General features: G+C 48.7%; 9 non-coding genes and 13 pseudogenes across 9 annotated transcripts; all 22 read left to right on the plus strand.

The window, feature by feature from the left end:
* Positions 1–255: 255 nt before the first annotated feature.
* Positions 256–374, plus strand: LOC135602994 (5S ribosomal RNA; annotated as a pseudogene).
* Positions 375–724: 350 nt separating this feature from the next.
* On the plus strand, positions 725–843 carry LOC135601041 (5S ribosomal RNA). Its single transcript, XR_010483347.1, has one exon. It is a non-coding gene; the product is annotated as a 5S ribosomal RNA (ribosomal RNA).
* A 350-nt stretch (positions 844–1,193) lies between these two features.
* LOC135603881 (5S ribosomal RNA) lies at positions 1,194–1,312 on the plus strand (annotated as a pseudogene).
* A 349-nt stretch (positions 1,313–1,661) lies between these two features.
* LOC135601572 (5S ribosomal RNA) lies at positions 1,662–1,780 on the plus strand. The gene has a single exon (XR_010483862.1). It is a non-coding gene; the product is annotated as a 5S ribosomal RNA (ribosomal RNA).
* Positions 1,781–2,130: 350 nt separating this feature from the next.
* On the plus strand, positions 2,131–2,249 carry LOC135600090 (5S ribosomal RNA). The gene has a single exon (XR_010482422.1). It is a non-coding gene; the product is annotated as a 5S ribosomal RNA (ribosomal RNA).
* Positions 2,250–2,599: 350 nt separating this feature from the next.
* Positions 2,600–2,718, plus strand: LOC135600852 (5S ribosomal RNA). The gene has a single exon (XR_010483164.1). It is a non-coding gene; the product is annotated as a 5S ribosomal RNA (ribosomal RNA).
* A 350-nt stretch (positions 2,719–3,068) lies between these two features.
* Positions 3,069–3,187, plus strand: LOC135603992 (5S ribosomal RNA; annotated as a pseudogene).
* A 350-nt stretch (positions 3,188–3,537) lies between these two features.
* Positions 3,538–3,656, plus strand: LOC135600012 (5S ribosomal RNA). The gene has a single exon (XR_010482347.1). It is a non-coding gene; the product is annotated as a 5S ribosomal RNA (ribosomal RNA).
* Positions 3,657–4,006: 350 nt separating this feature from the next.
* LOC135603927 (5S ribosomal RNA) lies at positions 4,007–4,125 on the plus strand (annotated as a pseudogene).
* A 350-nt stretch (positions 4,126–4,475) lies between these two features.
* Positions 4,476–4,594, plus strand: LOC135602995 (5S ribosomal RNA; annotated as a pseudogene).
* A 350-nt stretch (positions 4,595–4,944) lies between these two features.
* On the plus strand, positions 4,945–5,063 carry LOC135602903 (5S ribosomal RNA). Its single transcript, XR_010484054.1, has one exon. It is a non-coding gene; the product is annotated as a 5S ribosomal RNA (ribosomal RNA).
* A 350-nt stretch (positions 5,064–5,413) lies between these two features.
* On the plus strand, positions 5,414–5,532 carry LOC135603456 (5S ribosomal RNA; annotated as a pseudogene).
* Positions 5,533–5,881: 349 nt separating this feature from the next.
* Positions 5,882–6,000, plus strand: LOC135600336 (5S ribosomal RNA). Its single transcript, XR_010482659.1, has one exon. It is a non-coding gene; the product is annotated as a 5S ribosomal RNA (ribosomal RNA).
* A 350-nt stretch (positions 6,001–6,350) lies between these two features.
* On the plus strand, positions 6,351–6,469 carry LOC135600091 (5S ribosomal RNA). The gene has a single exon (XR_010482423.1). It is a non-coding gene; the product is annotated as a 5S ribosomal RNA (ribosomal RNA).
* A 350-nt stretch (positions 6,470–6,819) lies between these two features.
* Positions 6,820–6,938, plus strand: LOC135599383 (5S ribosomal RNA; annotated as a pseudogene).
* A 350-nt stretch (positions 6,939–7,288) lies between these two features.
* LOC135603861 (5S ribosomal RNA) lies at positions 7,289–7,407 on the plus strand (annotated as a pseudogene).
* A 350-nt stretch (positions 7,408–7,757) lies between these two features.
* On the plus strand, positions 7,758–7,876 carry LOC135599273 (5S ribosomal RNA; annotated as a pseudogene).
* A 350-nt stretch (positions 7,877–8,226) lies between these two features.
* Positions 8,227–8,345, plus strand: LOC135603666 (5S ribosomal RNA; annotated as a pseudogene).
* Positions 8,346–8,695: 350 nt separating this feature from the next.
* On the plus strand, positions 8,696–8,814 carry LOC135603952 (5S ribosomal RNA; annotated as a pseudogene).
* A 350-nt stretch (positions 8,815–9,164) lies between these two features.
* Positions 9,165–9,283, plus strand: LOC135600646 (5S ribosomal RNA). The gene has a single exon (XR_010482964.1). It is a non-coding gene; the product is annotated as a 5S ribosomal RNA (ribosomal RNA).
* A 350-nt stretch (positions 9,284–9,633) lies between these two features.
* LOC135603414 (5S ribosomal RNA) lies at positions 9,634–9,752 on the plus strand (annotated as a pseudogene).
* A 350-nt stretch (positions 9,753–10,102) lies between these two features.
* Positions 10,103–10,221, plus strand: LOC135603258 (5S ribosomal RNA; annotated as a pseudogene).
* The last annotated feature ends 5,983 nt before the right edge of the window (positions 10,222–16,204 follow it).

Below are 16,204 nucleotides of genomic sequence, written 5' to 3' on the forward strand. Positions count from 1 at the left end.
GAGGGGCTCGGAGAGAGCTTTCCGGATTGGGGTCGTAATAGCGATTCCGAGATCGTTCTAGAAAGTGCCGATGGTTTCGGCACGTGCTTGCCGTGATCGATACGCAGTCGTCGGGCAAGGGCTCGGAGAGAGCTTGCAATAGGGATTTCATGAACGTTCGAGAAAGCGACGACGGTTTCGTGACGGGCAAGAGGCTCCGGACGTTGATGCGCCGACCGCGACGAGCACATAGGCGAGGGACGAAGCACGCGAAACGGGTGCGATAATGCCAGTACTAAATCACCAGATCCTATCAAAACACTGAAGTTAAGCATGCTTGGGCCAGAGTAGTACTACGATGGGTGACCCCCTGGGAAGTCCTCGTGTTGCACTCCTTTTTGCATCCCGGTATACGAATCATCTCCCGTAGAGCTCCGAGACGATTGTTTTGGGGCTGGAAATTTGCTGTGACCACTACGCAGTCAGTATCGAGGGGCTCGGAGAGAGCTTTCCGGATTGGGGTCGCAATAGCGATTTCGAGATCGTTCTAGAAAGTGCCGATGGTTTCGGCACGTGCTTGCCGTGACCGATACGCAGTCGTCGGGCTAGGGCTCGGAGAGAGCTTGCAATAGGGATTTCGTGAACGTTCGAGAAAGCATCGACGGTTTCGTGACGGGCAAGAGGCTCCGGACGTTGATACGCCGACCGCGACGTGCACATAGGCGAGGGACGAAGCACGCGAAACGGGTGCGATAATGCCAGCACTAAATCACCGGATCCCTTCAAAACTCCGAAGTTAAGTGTGCTTGGGCCAGAGTAGTACTACGATGGGTGACCCCCTGGGAAGTCCTCATGTTGCACTCCTTTTTGCATCCCGGGATACGAAACATCTCCCGTAGAGCTCTGAGACGATTGTTTTGGGGTTGGAAATTTGCTGTGACCGCTACGCAGTCAGTATCGAGGGGCTCGGAGATAGCTTTCCGGATTGGGGTCGCAATAGCGATTCCGAGATCGTTCTAGAAAGTGCCGATGGATTCGGCACGTGCTTGCCATGATCGATATGCAGTCGTCGGGCTAGGGCTCGGAGAGAGCTTGCAATAGGGATTTCGTGAACGTTCGAGAAAGCGACGATGGCTTCGTGACGGGCAAGAGGCTCCGGACGTTGATGCGCCGACCGCGACGAGCACATAGGCGAGGGACAAAGCACGCGAAACGGGTGCGATAATGCCAGTACTAAATCACTAGATCCTATCAAAACACCGAAGTTAAGCATGCTTGGGCCAGAGTAGTACTACGATGGGTGACCCCCTGGGAAGTCCTCGTGTTGCACTCCTTTTTGCATCCTGGGATACGAAACATCTCCCGTAGAGCTCCGAGACGATTGTTTTGGGGCTGGAAATTTCTGTGACCGCTATGCAGTCAGTATCGAGGGGCTCGGAGAGAGCTTTCCGGATTGGGGTTGCAATAGCGATTCCGAGATCGTTCTAGAAAGTGCCGATGGTTTCGGCACGCGCTTGCCGTGACCGATACGCAGTCGTCGGGCTAGGGCTCGGAGAGAGCTTGCAATAGGGATTTCGTAAATGTTCGAGAAAACGACGACGGTTTCGTGACGGGCAAGAGGCTCCGGACGTTGATGCGCCGACCGCGATGAGCACATAGGCGAGGGACGAAGCACGCGAAACGGGTGTGATAATGCCAGCACTAAATCACTAGATCCCATCAAAACTCCGAAGTTAAGCGTCCTTGGGCCAGAGTAGTACTACGATGGGTGACCACCTGGGAAGTCCTCGTGTTGCACTCCTTTTTGCATCCCGGGATACGAAACATCTCCCGTAGAGCTCTGAGACGATTGTTTTGGGGTTGGAAATTTGCTGTGACCGCTACGCAGTCAGTATCGAGGGGCTCGGAGAGAGCTTTTCGGATTGGGGTCGCAATACCGATTCCGAGATCGTTCTAGAAAGTGCCGATGGTTTCGGCACGTGCTTGCCGTGATCGATACGCAGTCGTCGGGCTAGGGCTCGGAGAGAGCTTGCAATAGGGATTTCGTGAACGTTCGAGAAAGCGTCGACGGTTTCGTGACGGGCAAGAGGCTCCGGACGTTGATACGCCGACCGCGACATGCACATAGGCGAGGGACGAAGCACGCGAAACTGGTGCGATAATGCCAGCACTAAATCATCGGATCCCATCAAAACTCCGAAGTTAAGCGTGCTTGGGCCAGAGTAGTACTACGATGGGTGACCACCTGGGAAGTCCTCGTGTTGCACTCCTTTTTGCATCCCGGGATACGAAACATCTCCCGTAGAGCTCTGAGACGATTGTTTTGGGGTTGGAAATTTGCTGTGACCGCTACGCAGTCAGTATCGAGGGGCTCGGAGAGAGCTTTCCGGATTGGGGTTGCAATAGCGATTCCGAGATCGTTCTAGAAAGTGCCGATGGTTTCGGCACGCGCTTGCCGTGACCGATACGCAGTCGTCAGGCTAGGGCTCGGAGAGAGTTTGCAATAGGGATTTCGTGAACGTTCGAGAAAGCGACGACGGTTTCGTGACGGGCAAGAGGCTCCGGACGTTGATACGCCGACTGCAACGAGCACATAGGCGAGGGACGAAGCACGCGAAACGGGTGCGATAATGCCAGCACTAAATCACCAGATCCCATCAAAACACCGAAGTTAAGCGTGCTTGGGCCAGAGTAGTACTACGATGGGTGACCCCCTGGGAAGTCCTCGTGTTGCACTCCTTTTTGCATCCCGTGATAGGAAACATCTCCCGTAGAGCTCCGAGACGATTGTTTTGGGGTTGGAAATTTGCTGTGACCGCTACGCTGTCAGTATCGAGGGGCTCGGAGAGAGCTTTCCGGATTGGGGTCGCAATAGCGATTCCGAGATCGTTCTAGAAAGTGCCGATGGTTTCGGCACGCGCTTGCCGTGACCGATACGCAGTCGTCGGGCTAGGGCTCGGAGAGAGCTTGCCATAGGGATTTCGTGAACGTTCGAGAAAGCGACGACGGTTTTGTGACGGGCAAGAGGCTCCGGACGTTGATGCGCCGACCGCGACGAGCACATAGGCGAGGGACGAAGCACGCGAAACGGGTGCGATAATGCCAGTACTAAATCACCAGATCCTATCAAAACACCGAAGTTAAGCATGCTTGGGCCAGAGTAGTACTACGATGGGTGACCCCCGGGGAAGTCCTCGTGTTGCACTCCTTTTTGCATCCTGGGATACGAAACATCTCCCGTAGAGCTCCGAGACGATTGTTTTGGGGCTGGAAATTTGCTATGACTGCTACGCAATCACAATCGAGGGGCTCGGAGAGAGCTTTCCGGATTGGGGTCGTAATAGCGATTCCGAGATCGTTCTAGAAAGTGCCGATGGTTTCGGCACGCGCTTGCCGTGACCGATACGCAGTCGTCGGGCTAGGGCTCGGAGAGAGCTTGGAATAGGGATTTCGTGAACGTTCGAGAAAGCGTCGACGGTTTCGTGACGGGCAAGAGGCTCCGGACGTTGATACGCCGACCGCGACGTGCACATAGGCGAGGGACGAAGCACGCGAAACTGGTGCGATAATGCCAGCACTAAATCACCGGAACCCATCAAAACTCCGAAGTTAAGCGTGCTTGGGCCAGAGTAGTACTACGATGGGTGACCACCTGGGAAGTCCTCGTGTTGCACTCCTTTTTGCATCCCGGGATACGAAACATCTCCCGTAGAGCTCTGAGACGATTGTTTTGGGGTTGGAAATTTGCTGTGACCGCTACGCCGTCAGTATCGAGAGGCTCGGAGAGAGCTTTCCGGATTGGGGTCGCAATAGCGATTCCGAGATCGTTCTAGAAAGTGCCGATGGTTTCGGCACGTGCTTGCCGTGATCGATACGCAGTCGTCGGGCTAGGGCTCGGAGAGAGCTTGCTATAGGGATTTCGTGAACGTTCGAGAAAGCGACGACGGTTTCGTGACGGGCAAGAGGCTCCGGACGTTGTTGCGCCGACCGCGATGAGCACATAGGCGAGGGACGAAGCACGTGAAACGGGTGTGATAATGCCAGCACTAAATTACTGGATCCCATCAAAACACCGAAGTTAACCGTGCTTGGGACAGAGTAGTACTACGATGGGTGACCCCCTGGGAAGTCCTCGTGTTGCACTCCTTTTTGCATCCCGGGATACGAAACATCTCCCATAGAGCTCCGAGACGATTGTTTTGGGGTTGGAAATTTGCTGTGACCACTACGCAGTCAGTATCGAGGGGCTCGGAGAGAGCTTTCCGGATTGGGGTCGTAATAGCGATTCCGAGATCGTTCTAGAAAGTGCCGATGGTTTCGGCATGTGCTTGCCGTGATCGATACGCAGTCGTCGGGCAAGGGCTCGGAGAGAGCTTGCAATAGGGATTTCATGAACGTTCGAGAAAGCGATGACGGTTTCGTGACGGGCAAGAGGCTCCGGACGTTGATGCGCCGACCGCGACGAGCACATAGGCGAGGGACGAAGCACGCGAAACGGGTGCGATAATGCCAGTACTAAATCACCAGATCCTATCAAAACACTGAAGTTAAGCATGCTTGGGCCAGAGTAGTACTACGATGGGTGACCCCCTGGGAAGTCCTCGTGTTGCACTCCTTTTTGCATCCCGGTATACGAATCATCTCCCGTAGAGCTCCGAGACGATTGTTTTGGGGCTGGATATTTGCTGTGACCACTACGCAGTCAGTATCGAGGGGCTCGGAGAGAGCTTTCCGGATTGGGGTCGCAATAGCGATTTCGAGATCGTTCTAGAAAGTGCCGATGGTTTCGGCACGTGCTTGCCGTGACCGATACGCAGTCGTCGGGCTAGGGCTCGGAGAGAGCTTGCAATAGGGATTTCGTGAACGTTCGAGAAAGCGTCGACGGTTTCGTGACGGGCAAGAGGCTCCGGACGTTGATACGCCGACCGCGACGTGCACATAGGCGAGGGACGAAGCACGCGAAACGGGTGCGATAATGCCAGCACTAAATCACCGGATCCCATCAAAACTCCGAAGTTAAGTGTGCTTGGGCCAGAGTAGTACTACGATGGGTGACCCCCTGGGAAGTCCTCGTGTTGCACTCCTTTTTGCATCCCGGGATACGAAACATCTCCCGTAGAGCTCTGAGACGATTGTTTTGGGGTTGGAAATTTGCTGTGACCGCTACGCAATCAGTATCGACGGGCTCGGAGAGAGCTTTCCGGATTGGGGTCGCAATAGCGATTCCGAGATCGTTCTAGAAAGTGCCGATGGATTCGGCACGTGCTTGCCGTGATCGATATGCAGTCGTCGGGCTAGGGCTCGGAGAGAGCTTGCAATAGGGATTTCGTGAACGTTCGAGAAAGCGACGATGGCTTCGTGACGGGCAAGAGGCTCCGGACGTTGTTGCGCCGACCGCGACGAGCACATAGGCGAGGGACAAAGCAAGCGAAACGGGTGCGATAATGCCAGTACTAAATCACCAGATCCTATCAAAACACCGAAGTTAAGCATGCTTGGGCCAGAGTAGTACTACGATGGGTGACCCCCTGGGAAGTCCTCGTGTTGCACTCCTTTTTGCATCCCGGGAAACGAAACATCTCCCGTAGAGCTCCGAGACGATTGTTTTGGGGCTGGAAATTTCTGTGACCGCTACGCAGTCAGTATCGAGGGGCTCGGAGAGAGCTTTCTGGATTGGGGTTGCAATAGCGATTTCGAGATCGTTCTAGGAAGTGCCGATGGTTTCGGCACGCGCTTGCCGTGACCGATACGCAGTCGTCGGGCTAGGGCTCGGAGAGAGCTTGCAATAGGGATTTCGTGAACGTTCGAGAAAGCGACGACGGTTTCGTGACGGGCAAGAGGCTCCGGACGTTGATGCGCCGACCGCGATGAGCACATAGGCGAGGGACGAAGCACGCGAAACGGGTGTGATAATGCCAGCACTAAATCACTAGATCCCATCAAAACTCCGAAGTTAAGCGTGCTTGGGCCAGAGTAGTACTACGATGGGTGACCACCTGGGAAGTCCTCGTGTTGCACTCCTTTTTGCATCCCGGGATACGAAACATCTCCCGTAGAGCTCTAAGACGATTGTTTTGGGGTTGGAAATTTGCTGTGACCGCTACGCAGTCAGTATCGAGGGGCTCGGAGAGAGCTTTCCGGATTGGGGTCGCAATAGCGATTCCGAGATCGTTCTAGAAAGTGCCGATGGTTTCGGCACGTGCTTGCCGTGATCGATACGCAGTCGTCGGGCTAGGGCTCGGAGAGAGCTTGCAATAGGGATTTCGTGAACGTTCGAGAAAGCGTCGACGGTTTCGTGACGGGCAAGAGGCTCCGGACGTTGATACGCCGACCGCGACATGCACATAGGCGAGGGACGAAGCACGCGAAACTGGTGCGATAATGCCAGCACTAAATCATCGGATCCCATCAAAACTCCGAAGTTAAGCGTGCTTGGGCCAGAGTAGTACTACGATGGGTGACCACCTGGGAAGTCCTCGTGTTGCACTCCTTTTTGCATCCCGGGATACGAAACATCTCCCGTAGAGCTCTGAGACGATTGTTTTGGGGTTGGAAATTTGCTGTGACCGCTACGCAGTCAGTATCGAGGGGCTCGGAGAGAGCTTTCCGGATTGGGGTCGCAATAGCGATTCCGAGATCGTTCTAGAAAGTGCCGATGGTTTCGGCACGTGCTTGCCGTGATCGATACGCAGTCGTCGGGCTAGGGCTCGGAGAGAGCTTGCAATAGGGATTTCGTGAACGTTCGAGAAAGCGACGACGGTTTCGTGACGGGCAAGAGGCTCCAGACGTTGATGCGCCGACCGCGATGAGCACATAGGCGAGGGACGAAGCACGCAAAACGGGTGTGATAATGCGAGCACTAAATCACTAGATCCCATCAAAACACCGAAGTTAACCGTGCTTGGGCCAGAGTAGTACTACGATGGGTGACCCCCTAGGATGTCCTCGTGTTGCACACCTTTTTGCATCCCAGGATACGAAACATCTCCCATAGAGCTCCGAGACGATTGTTTTGGCGTTGGAAATTTGCTGTGACCACTAGGCAGTCAGTATCGAGGGGCTCGGAGAGAGCTTTCCGGATTGGGGTCGCAATAGCGATTCCGAGATCGTAATAGAAAGTGCCGATGGTTTCGGCACGTGCTTGCCGTGATCGATACGCAGTCGTCGGGCTAGGGCTCGGAGAGAGCTTGCAATAGGGATTTCATGAACGTTCGAGAAAGCGACGACGGTTTCGTGACGGGCAAGAGGCTCCGGACGTTGATGCGCCGACCGCGACGAGCACATAGGCGAGGGACGAAGCACGCGAAACGGGTGCGATAATGCCAGTACTAAATCACCAGATCCTATCAAAACACCGAAGTTAAGCGTGATTGGGCCAGAGTAGTACTACGATGGGTGACCCCCTGGGAAGTCCTCGTGTTGCACTCCTTTTTGCATCCCGGGATACGAAACATCTCCCGTAGAGCTCTGAGACGATTGTTTTGGGGTTGGAAATTTGCTGTGACTGCTACGCAGTCAGTATCGAGGGGCTCGGAGAGAGCTTTCCGGATTGGGGTCGCAATAGCGATTCCGAGATCGTTCTAGAAAGTGCCGATGGTTTCGGCACGTGCTTGCCGTGATCGATACGCAGTCGTCGGGCTAGGGCTCGGAGAGAGCTAGCAATAGGGATTTCGTGAACGTTCGAGAAAGCGACGACGGTTTCGTGACGGGCAAGAGGCTCCGGACGTTGATGCGCCGACCACGATGAGCACATAGGCGAGGGATGAAGCACGCGAAACGGGTGTGATAATGCGAGCACTAAATCACTAGATCCCATCAAAACACCGAAGTTAACCGTGCTTGGGCCAGAGTAGTACTACGATGGGTGACCCCCTAGGATGTCCTCGTGTTGCACTCCTTTTTGCATCCCAGGATACGAAACATCTCCCATAGAGCTCCGAGACGATTGTTTTGGCGTTGGAAATTTGCTGTGACCACTAGGCAGTCAGTATCGAGGGGCTCGGAGAGAGCTTTCCGGATTGGGGTCGCAATAGCGATTCCGAGATCGTTCTAGAAAGTGCCGATGGTTTCGGCACGTGCTTGCCGTGATCGATACGCAGTCGTCGGGCTAGGGCTCGGAGAGAGCTTGCAATAGGGATTTCATGAACGTTCGAGAAAGCGACGATGGTTTCGTGACGGGCAAGAGGCTCCGGACGTTGATGCGCCGACCGCGACGAGCACATAGGCGAGGGACGAAGCACGCGAAACGAGTGCGATAATGCCAGTACTAAATCACCAGATCCTATCAAAACACCGAAGTTAAGCGTGATTGGGCCAGAGTAGTACTACGATGGGTGACCCCCTGGGAAGTCCTCGTGTTGCACTCCTTTTTGCATCCCGGGATACGAAACATCTCCCGTAGAGCTCCGAGACGATTGTTTTGGGGTTGGAAATTTGCTGTGACCACTACGCAGTCAGTATCGAGGGGCTCGGAGAGAGCTTTCCGGATTGGGGTCGCAATAGCGATTCCGAGATCGTTCTAGAAAGTGCCGATGGTTTCGGCACGCGCTTGCCGTGACCGATACGCAGTCGTCGGGCTAGGGCTCGGAGAGAGCTTGCCATAGGGATTTCGTGAACGTTCGAGAAAGCGACGACGGTTTCGTGACGGGCAAGAGGCTCCGGACGTTGATGCGCCGACCGCGACGAGCACATAGGCGAGGGACGAAGCACGCGAAACGGGTGCGATAATGCTAGTACTAAATCACCAGATCCTATCAAAACACCGAAGTTAAGCATGCTTGGGCCAGAGTAGTACTACGATGGGTGACCCCCTGGGAAGTCCTCGTGTTGCACTCCTTTTTGCATCCCGGGATACGAAACATCTCCCGTAGAGCTCCGAGACGATTGTTTTGGGGCTGGAAATTTGCTGTGACTGCTACGCAGTCACAATCGAGGGGCTCGGAGAGAGCTTTCCGGATTGGGGTTGCAATAGTGATTCCTAGATCGTTCTAGAAAGTGCCGATGGTTTCGGCACGCGCTTGCCGTGACCGATACCCAGTCGTCGGGCTAGGGCTCGGAGAGAGCTTGGAATAGGGATTTCGTGAACGTTCGAGAAAGCGTCGACGGTTTCGTGACGGGCAAGAGGCTCCGGACGTTGATACGCCGACCGCGACGTGCACATAGGCGAGGGACGAAGCACGCGAAACTGGTGCGATAATGCCAGCACTAAATCACCGGATCCCATCAAAACTCCGAAGTTAAGCGTGCTTGGGCCATAGTAGTACTATGATGGGTGACCCCCTGGGAAGTCCTCGTGTTGCACTCCTTTTTGCATCCCGGGATACGAAACATCTCCCGTAGAGCTCCGAGACGATAGTTTTGGGGTTGGAAATTTGCTGTGACCGCTACGTAGTCAATATCGAGGGGCTCGGAGAGAGCTTTCCGGATTGGGGTCGCAATAGCGATTCCGAGATCGTTCTAGAAAGTGCCGATGGTTTCGGCACGTGCTTGCCGTGATCGATACGCAGTCGTCGGGCTAGGGCTCGGAGAGAGCTTGCAATAGGGATTTCGTGAACGTTCGAGAAAGCGACGACGGTTTCGTGACGGGCAAGAGGCTCCGGACGTTGATGCGCCGACCGCGATGAGCACATAGGCGAGGGACGAAGCACGCGAAACGGGTGTGATAATGCCAGCACTAAATCACTAGATCCCATCAAAACACCGAAGTTAACCGTGCTTGGGCCAGAGTAGTACTACGATGGGTGACCCCCTAGGAAGTCCTCGTGTTGCACTCCTTTTTGCATCCCAGGATACGAAACATCTCCAATAGAGCTCCGAGACGATTGTTTTGGGGTTGGAAATTTGTTGTGACCACTACGCAGTCAGTATCGAGGGGCTCGGAGAGAGCTTTCCGGATTGGGGTCGCAATAGCGATTCCGAGATCGTTCTAGAAAGTGCCGATGGTTTCGGCACGTGCTTGCCGTGATCGATACGCAGTCGTCGGGCTAGGGCTCGGAGAGAGCTTGCAATAGGGATTTCATGAACGTTCGAGAAAGCGACGACGGTTTCGTGACGGGCAAGAGGCTCCGGACATTGATGCGCCGACCGCGACGAGCACATAGGCGAGGGACGAAGCACGCGAAACGGGTGCGATAATGCCAGTACTAAATCACCAGATCCTATCAAAACACCGAAGTTAAGCGTGCTTGGGCCAGAGTAGTACTACGATGGGTGACCCCTTGGGAAGTCCTCGCGTTGCACTCCTTTTTACATCCCGGGATACGAAACATCTCCCGTAGAGCTCTGAGACGATTGTTTTCGGGTTGAAAATTTGCTGTGACCGCTACGCAGTCAGTATCGAGTGGCTCGGAGAGAGCTTTCCGGATTGGGGTCGCAATTGTGATTCCGAGATCGTTCTAGAAAGTGCCGATGGTTTCGGCACTTGCTTGCCGTGATCGATACGTAGTCGTCGGGCTACGGCTCGGAGAGAGCTTGCAATAGGGATTTCGTGAACGTTCGAGAAAGCGACGACGGTTTCGTGACGGGCAAGAGGCTCCGGACGTTGATGCGCCGACCGCGACGAGCACATATGTAACACCCCTCATTTCCGAATTTTCGTATAATATTTCTGGTGATAATGTAAGCATCTATTTTTAATTGACACAAGAAATAGAGTATGAATCAGAGGTAACTTATTTTTAAGATTTGGGAGATCTGTTCAAAAAAAAAAGAAAGAATTTGAGGACCTATATGTAAACCCTAAGGACCTAATCGTGAATATGATAAAAACGAGGACTAAACTGCAAAATGCACCAAATGACAAATTCCACCGCTTAAGCCTCTCTGCCTTCGTTGTTAAGGAAGCAGAGGAGGCAGCTCGTGGGTGATCAGGGAAAGAAAGAAAGAAAGAAGAAGAAGAAGAAGAAGAAGAAGAAGAGAAAGAAAATTGGGGCTTTTAGGGTTCTTGCTTTAATCTTGTCATTTCGGGTCAAGATTTGCAAAGGCAAGTGTTCTAACCCCATCCTACATAAGTATTTGACTCTGTTTTTATGTTGATTCAAAATAAATTGGAAGATTTCTATTTAGAAACTGATATATCTCTCTTTGGACTTAAACCATGGATTCTGAAAGTCTTTCGGTAAACTGACCCCTAAGCACTGTTTCGGCTATAAGTTTTAATATAGAATGAGAATTCAGGCAGGAACTATTTTGTTTGAAATTAGACTCGTATGTGTTTCTTTTGACACCGATTTTGTAGATTTTGGACACCGAATACTTACCCAAAAATTTGTTTCAAAAGAGCCTATAGACGCTGTAAAACAGAGTTCAGATTTCTGACCTTTCGATACTAAAACGCCTATAACTCCCTGTTGAAAATTCTGATTTGTATCAAACTGATTTTATTTGAAAGTAGACTTGAAATTCTCTCTTTTGACATATAATTTGAAAATTTTGGAGTTTAATTGCCCACCCTATCGTCTGTTGATTCCGACCCTATAAATTCTGTAACACAGTGATTGTGATTTTGACCTTGTGTTACCAAATCAGAGGTAACTCAGTGTTGGGAGCCCTGTTTCATATGAAATCTGTTCCATCTTAATATAGATTGATATATGATTCGACCATAGCCTTATTATGGGTATTGGAGCATAATTGTTATTCTAAAATATTTGTTTGATGTGCCACTGGAATTCTGTCCGAAATCGAGCTCGGGTTGATTTCGCGTATTTGGTTCCATTCCTTTGGATATCTGAATTTGTCTAACCTTCTTATTGGAATTGAGCTGATTATGATTGCTTGGAATCCCTGTACACTCTTGCTTCCAATTCTTTCCTAAAATGAATACTTTTGTGAGAGATTTGTTCCTTGCATCATTGTTTTTGAAAAGGCACATGTATGTTTGGTTGTTCCGCGTGTGCTTCCGTTATATGCTGCTTATTGTTGAAACTGCCTTCTTGTACTCTGGTGTGTGGGATAATGTGAACCTTTGCCAGAAATGGTAAAGGGAGTTGTGAACCTTTGCCAGAAATGGTAAAGGGAGTTGTGAACCTTTGCCAGAAATGGTAAAGGGAGTTGTGAACCTTTGCCAGAAATGGTAAAGGGAGTTGTGAACCTTTGCCAGAAATGGTAAAGGGAGTTATGCATAGAGCCTGCGATGCTCTGCCGGCCCCCTCTGACTTCACCTAGACGTGGGTGGATGGAGCTCCCAGACGTGGGAGACTTTTGTCAGGTGGTCATTCAGAAATGGATGAATCACATTCTGACTGAGATCCCACTACACCCTCTATATGTTTGATATGACATCCAGAGTTTTGGTGAGTTATTTTTGTTCGTGCTCTGGATAAGTATGATATGATTACAACGTCAAGGACGACGTTTGAGCTTCTGTACGACATATGAGTTTGATATGCTCTGAAATGCTTCATTCACTATTGAGTTTGCTTCGTAATGTTCCATAGATCGTTGATGTGTTCTGGAACATTTTATATGCCATTGATAAGCTCCGATATGTTTCCTTTGTTTCTGATATGCTCCAATTACTCTATGCCCCATCTGTCTGAAACCAAATATGTATGATTAAAAAGGACAATTATGATTCTGCTCCTAATGATATTATGTATACGAAATCGTATATTCTGCTTTTGTGTTTTGATACTGTATCTCTTGGAAATTGTACTATTTTGTTATGGATATGTTAGTCACTTGCTGAGCTCTTTATGCTCACCCCGTTTGTTGATAAATTTTTCAGGATAGCGTATCGCTTGCTTAAATGTTAAGAATGGGCTGAGGCAGTGGAAAGTTTAGAAGACGTTGGGCAGAACTTTTGTTAGCATATATGTAGTTGTGTATAAGCTACCTTGCATCTAATGAAATGTGACTATAAATCTAAACCTGTGGATTTTGTGTAAGTTAAAGGATCCCTCATGTATAGGGTTTTGGAATGTTAAATTAAATTTGTGTAATGATATGAACTTATGGTAAATCGATGATTGTGGTGACTGCATGGATTTCCCCACTTGTGGATTTATATTGTGGTTTTTATTTTGATGAGTCGAGTTTAGATTGTATGAATTATCGAGTGATGTGTGCTATGTTTATGAATTGTACAGGGTTATGAATTGGTAGATTATAGAAGTGAAATTTTTGATCTGAATGTTTTCTTAGTGACCTCAAATGTGTGTTTGGATCCTGGGTTAGTTGTGACGAAAGATTTTAAATATAATGGATATTTTTAGGGGCGTGATAGAGGTGGTATCAGAGCATGATTTGAGAATCACTAAGAATGTTATGTTTTTTTTTGAGGTTTATTGACTATCATTTAGAGATTGATCAAAGAAAATGTTCTTTTGATGTTTTAGGAAGCAAGGATGACGAGATCATCTGGTTCTCCTGTTGCATCTACTACTGATCAATTGAGTGGTATTATACGGACTTTGGAGACCATGGCACAAGTGATGCAACAACAACAACAACCTGTCCAACAAGGAAGTAATGATGGAATAGAGACATCAAACCGGACGGGGTTGGGAATTGGACAGTTTAAGAAGCTTAGTCCTCCCAGTTTCAGTGGTGAGTCTGATCCAATGGTGGCGGAACGATGGATGATGCAGATAGAGAAAATATTTGATGCCCTAAGTTACTATGATGAACGAAAGGTTTTTCTTGCCACCTTTATGCTGGAAGGAGAAGCTGAACACTGGTGGAGAATGATTAAGAGGATGTCTGAAATCAAACATGAGCAAATGACATGGAAGTTATTCCAAGAAAAGTTTTACGACAAATATTTTCCCGATTGTATGAAAGAGCAAAAAGAATTGGAGTTCTTGAACCTTATCCAGGGAAGTATGACGGTTACAAAGTATGAATCTAGATTTACTGAGCTCTCCAGGTTTGCCACACATATGACTGATGATGAATCTAGAAAGGCAAGAAGGTTTGAAAGGGGATTACGGCCAGCAATAAGAAGCCGAATGTCAGCTTTAAAATTACAAACATATGCTGATACGGTAGAAAGAGCTTTGAAAATTGAAAGAGACATGGAAGAAATTCAAGAAATCATTGGCAAGAGCCAAAGGGACAAATTTACTAGCAAAAGCAGGAGAGAAAATAAATATGAAGATAGTAACAAGAGGTTTAAGACATCTGGATTTGAGAAAAGGAAACCATGGGGGAGGACTCAGTTATGTGAAAAATGTGGATCAAATCATGAAACGAGTCGGTGTTTTCGGGTGACTGGAGCATGTTTTAGTTGTGGAAAGCTAGGTCATCAAATAAAAGATTGCCCACTGAACAGGAAAAGAGAGCCACTGTCTCCTAGACCCTCAGCCCATGCTAGAGTGTACGCTATCACGGAACAAGATTCTAAAGCTTCTAAATCTGTGGTGGAAGGTATTCTTCATGTTTCTAAAAGAAATGCAAAAGTTTTGTTTGATCCTGGCTCCAACTTATCATTTGTTTCACAACACTTTGCTTGTCACTTGGATATTCTACCTAAACCCCTGGATTATATGCTATATGTAACAACTGCTGTTGGAGATTCATTGGCAACAAACGTAGTCTACCCATCTTGTTTGATCTCTATTGGAGACCATGAACTCCTTGCTGATTTGATTCTCCTAGAGATCCAGGGTTTTGATATTATACTTGGCATGGATTGGTTATCTTCTCATCACGCTAGTATTGACTGTTACAAAAAAATAATTACCTTCTGCATACCAGATCAGCCTATATTTTTCTTTGAGGGCATTAAGCATGATTTGCCTCCTTGCTTGATATCCGCACTTCAAGCTTATCATCTTATGCAGAAAGGTTGTCTTTGTTATATGGTGTGTGTAAAGGAGCATTCAAATCAGGAAACCCACATAGATGAAATTTCAGTGGTCAAAGAATTCCCTGATGTATTTCCTGATGACTTGCCTGGTTTACCTCTAGATAGAGAGGGTGAATTTGCTATTGATCTAGTCCCCAGTACAACCCCAATATCTAAGCCTCCCTACAGAATGGCACCACTTGAGTTAGAAGAATTAAAGAAGCAAATACAAGAATTATTAGATAAGGGTTTCATACGACCCAGTGTATCCCCATGGGGTGCTCCGGTACTATTAGTGAAGAAGAAGGATGGAACATTGAGGCTTTGTATTGATTATAGACAGTTGAATCAGGTGACCATCAAAAACAAATATCCCATACCTAGAATTGATGATTTGTTTGATCAACTGCAGGGTGCACAAGTATTCTCTAAGATTGACCTGAGGTCAGGTTACTATCAGTTGAGGATCAAAGAGGAGGATATTTCAAAAACAGCCTTCAGAACTCGATATGGTCATTATGAATTCTTGGTGATGCCTTTTGGTTTGACTAATGCCCCTGCAGCTTTTATGGAACTAATGAATAGGACATTTCAACAGCTCTTGGATATCTGTGTAATTGTATTTATTGATGACATATTGGTGTATTCAAGGAGTAATCAGGAGCATGAGGAACACTTGAGGAAGGTATTGTCCATACTAAGAGAAAAGAAGTTGTATGCAAAGTTCAGCAAATGTGAATTTTGGTTGAATGAAGTTGCCTTCTTAGGCCATGTGATTTCAGGAAAGGGTATATCTGTTGATCCAAGGAAAATAGAAGCTGTAGTTGAATGGGAAGTACCAACAAATGTGACAGAAGTTAGGAGCTTCTTGGGCATGGCAGGTTATTACAGGAGATTTGTGGAGGGATTTTCTCGAATTGCTCAACCTCTCACCAAACTCACTAAGAAGAATATGAAATTTGTATGGGGTGATGATTGTGAGCAAAGTTTTCAAGAGTTAAAAAGAAGATTGACTAGTGCCCCTATTCTCACTATTCCAAGGGGTAATGATGAGTTTGTAGTTTATACTGATGCTTCAAGTAAGGGCCTAGGATGTGTTTTGATGCAGGAAGGGAGAGTAATTGCGTATGCTTCTAGGCAACTTAAAGGTTATGAACTGAATTACCCAACTCATGATTTGGAATTGGCAGCAATTATTTTTGCTTTAAAGATTTGGAGACATTATTTGTATGGTCGGCAGTTTGAAATCTTTACTGATCACAAGAGTTTAAAATATATTTTCACTCAGAAAGAGTTAAACATGAGGCAGCGAAGATGGATTGAACTTCTGAAGGATTATGATTGTACCATCCGTTATCACCCGGGCAAAGCCAATGTTGTAGCTGATGCACTTAGTAGGAAATCTACAAGTTTTATGGCTAGTCTGGTCGTGAAGCA

The sequence above is a fragment of the Musa acuminata genome, chromosome BXJ2-1 (genome assembly GCF_036884655.1).
Source record: "Musa acuminata AAA Group cultivar baxijiao chromosome BXJ2-1, Cavendish_Baxijiao_AAA, whole genome shotgun sequence".
Taxonomy (NCBI): domain Eukaryota; kingdom Viridiplantae; phylum Streptophyta; class Magnoliopsida; order Zingiberales; family Musaceae; genus Musa; species Musa acuminata.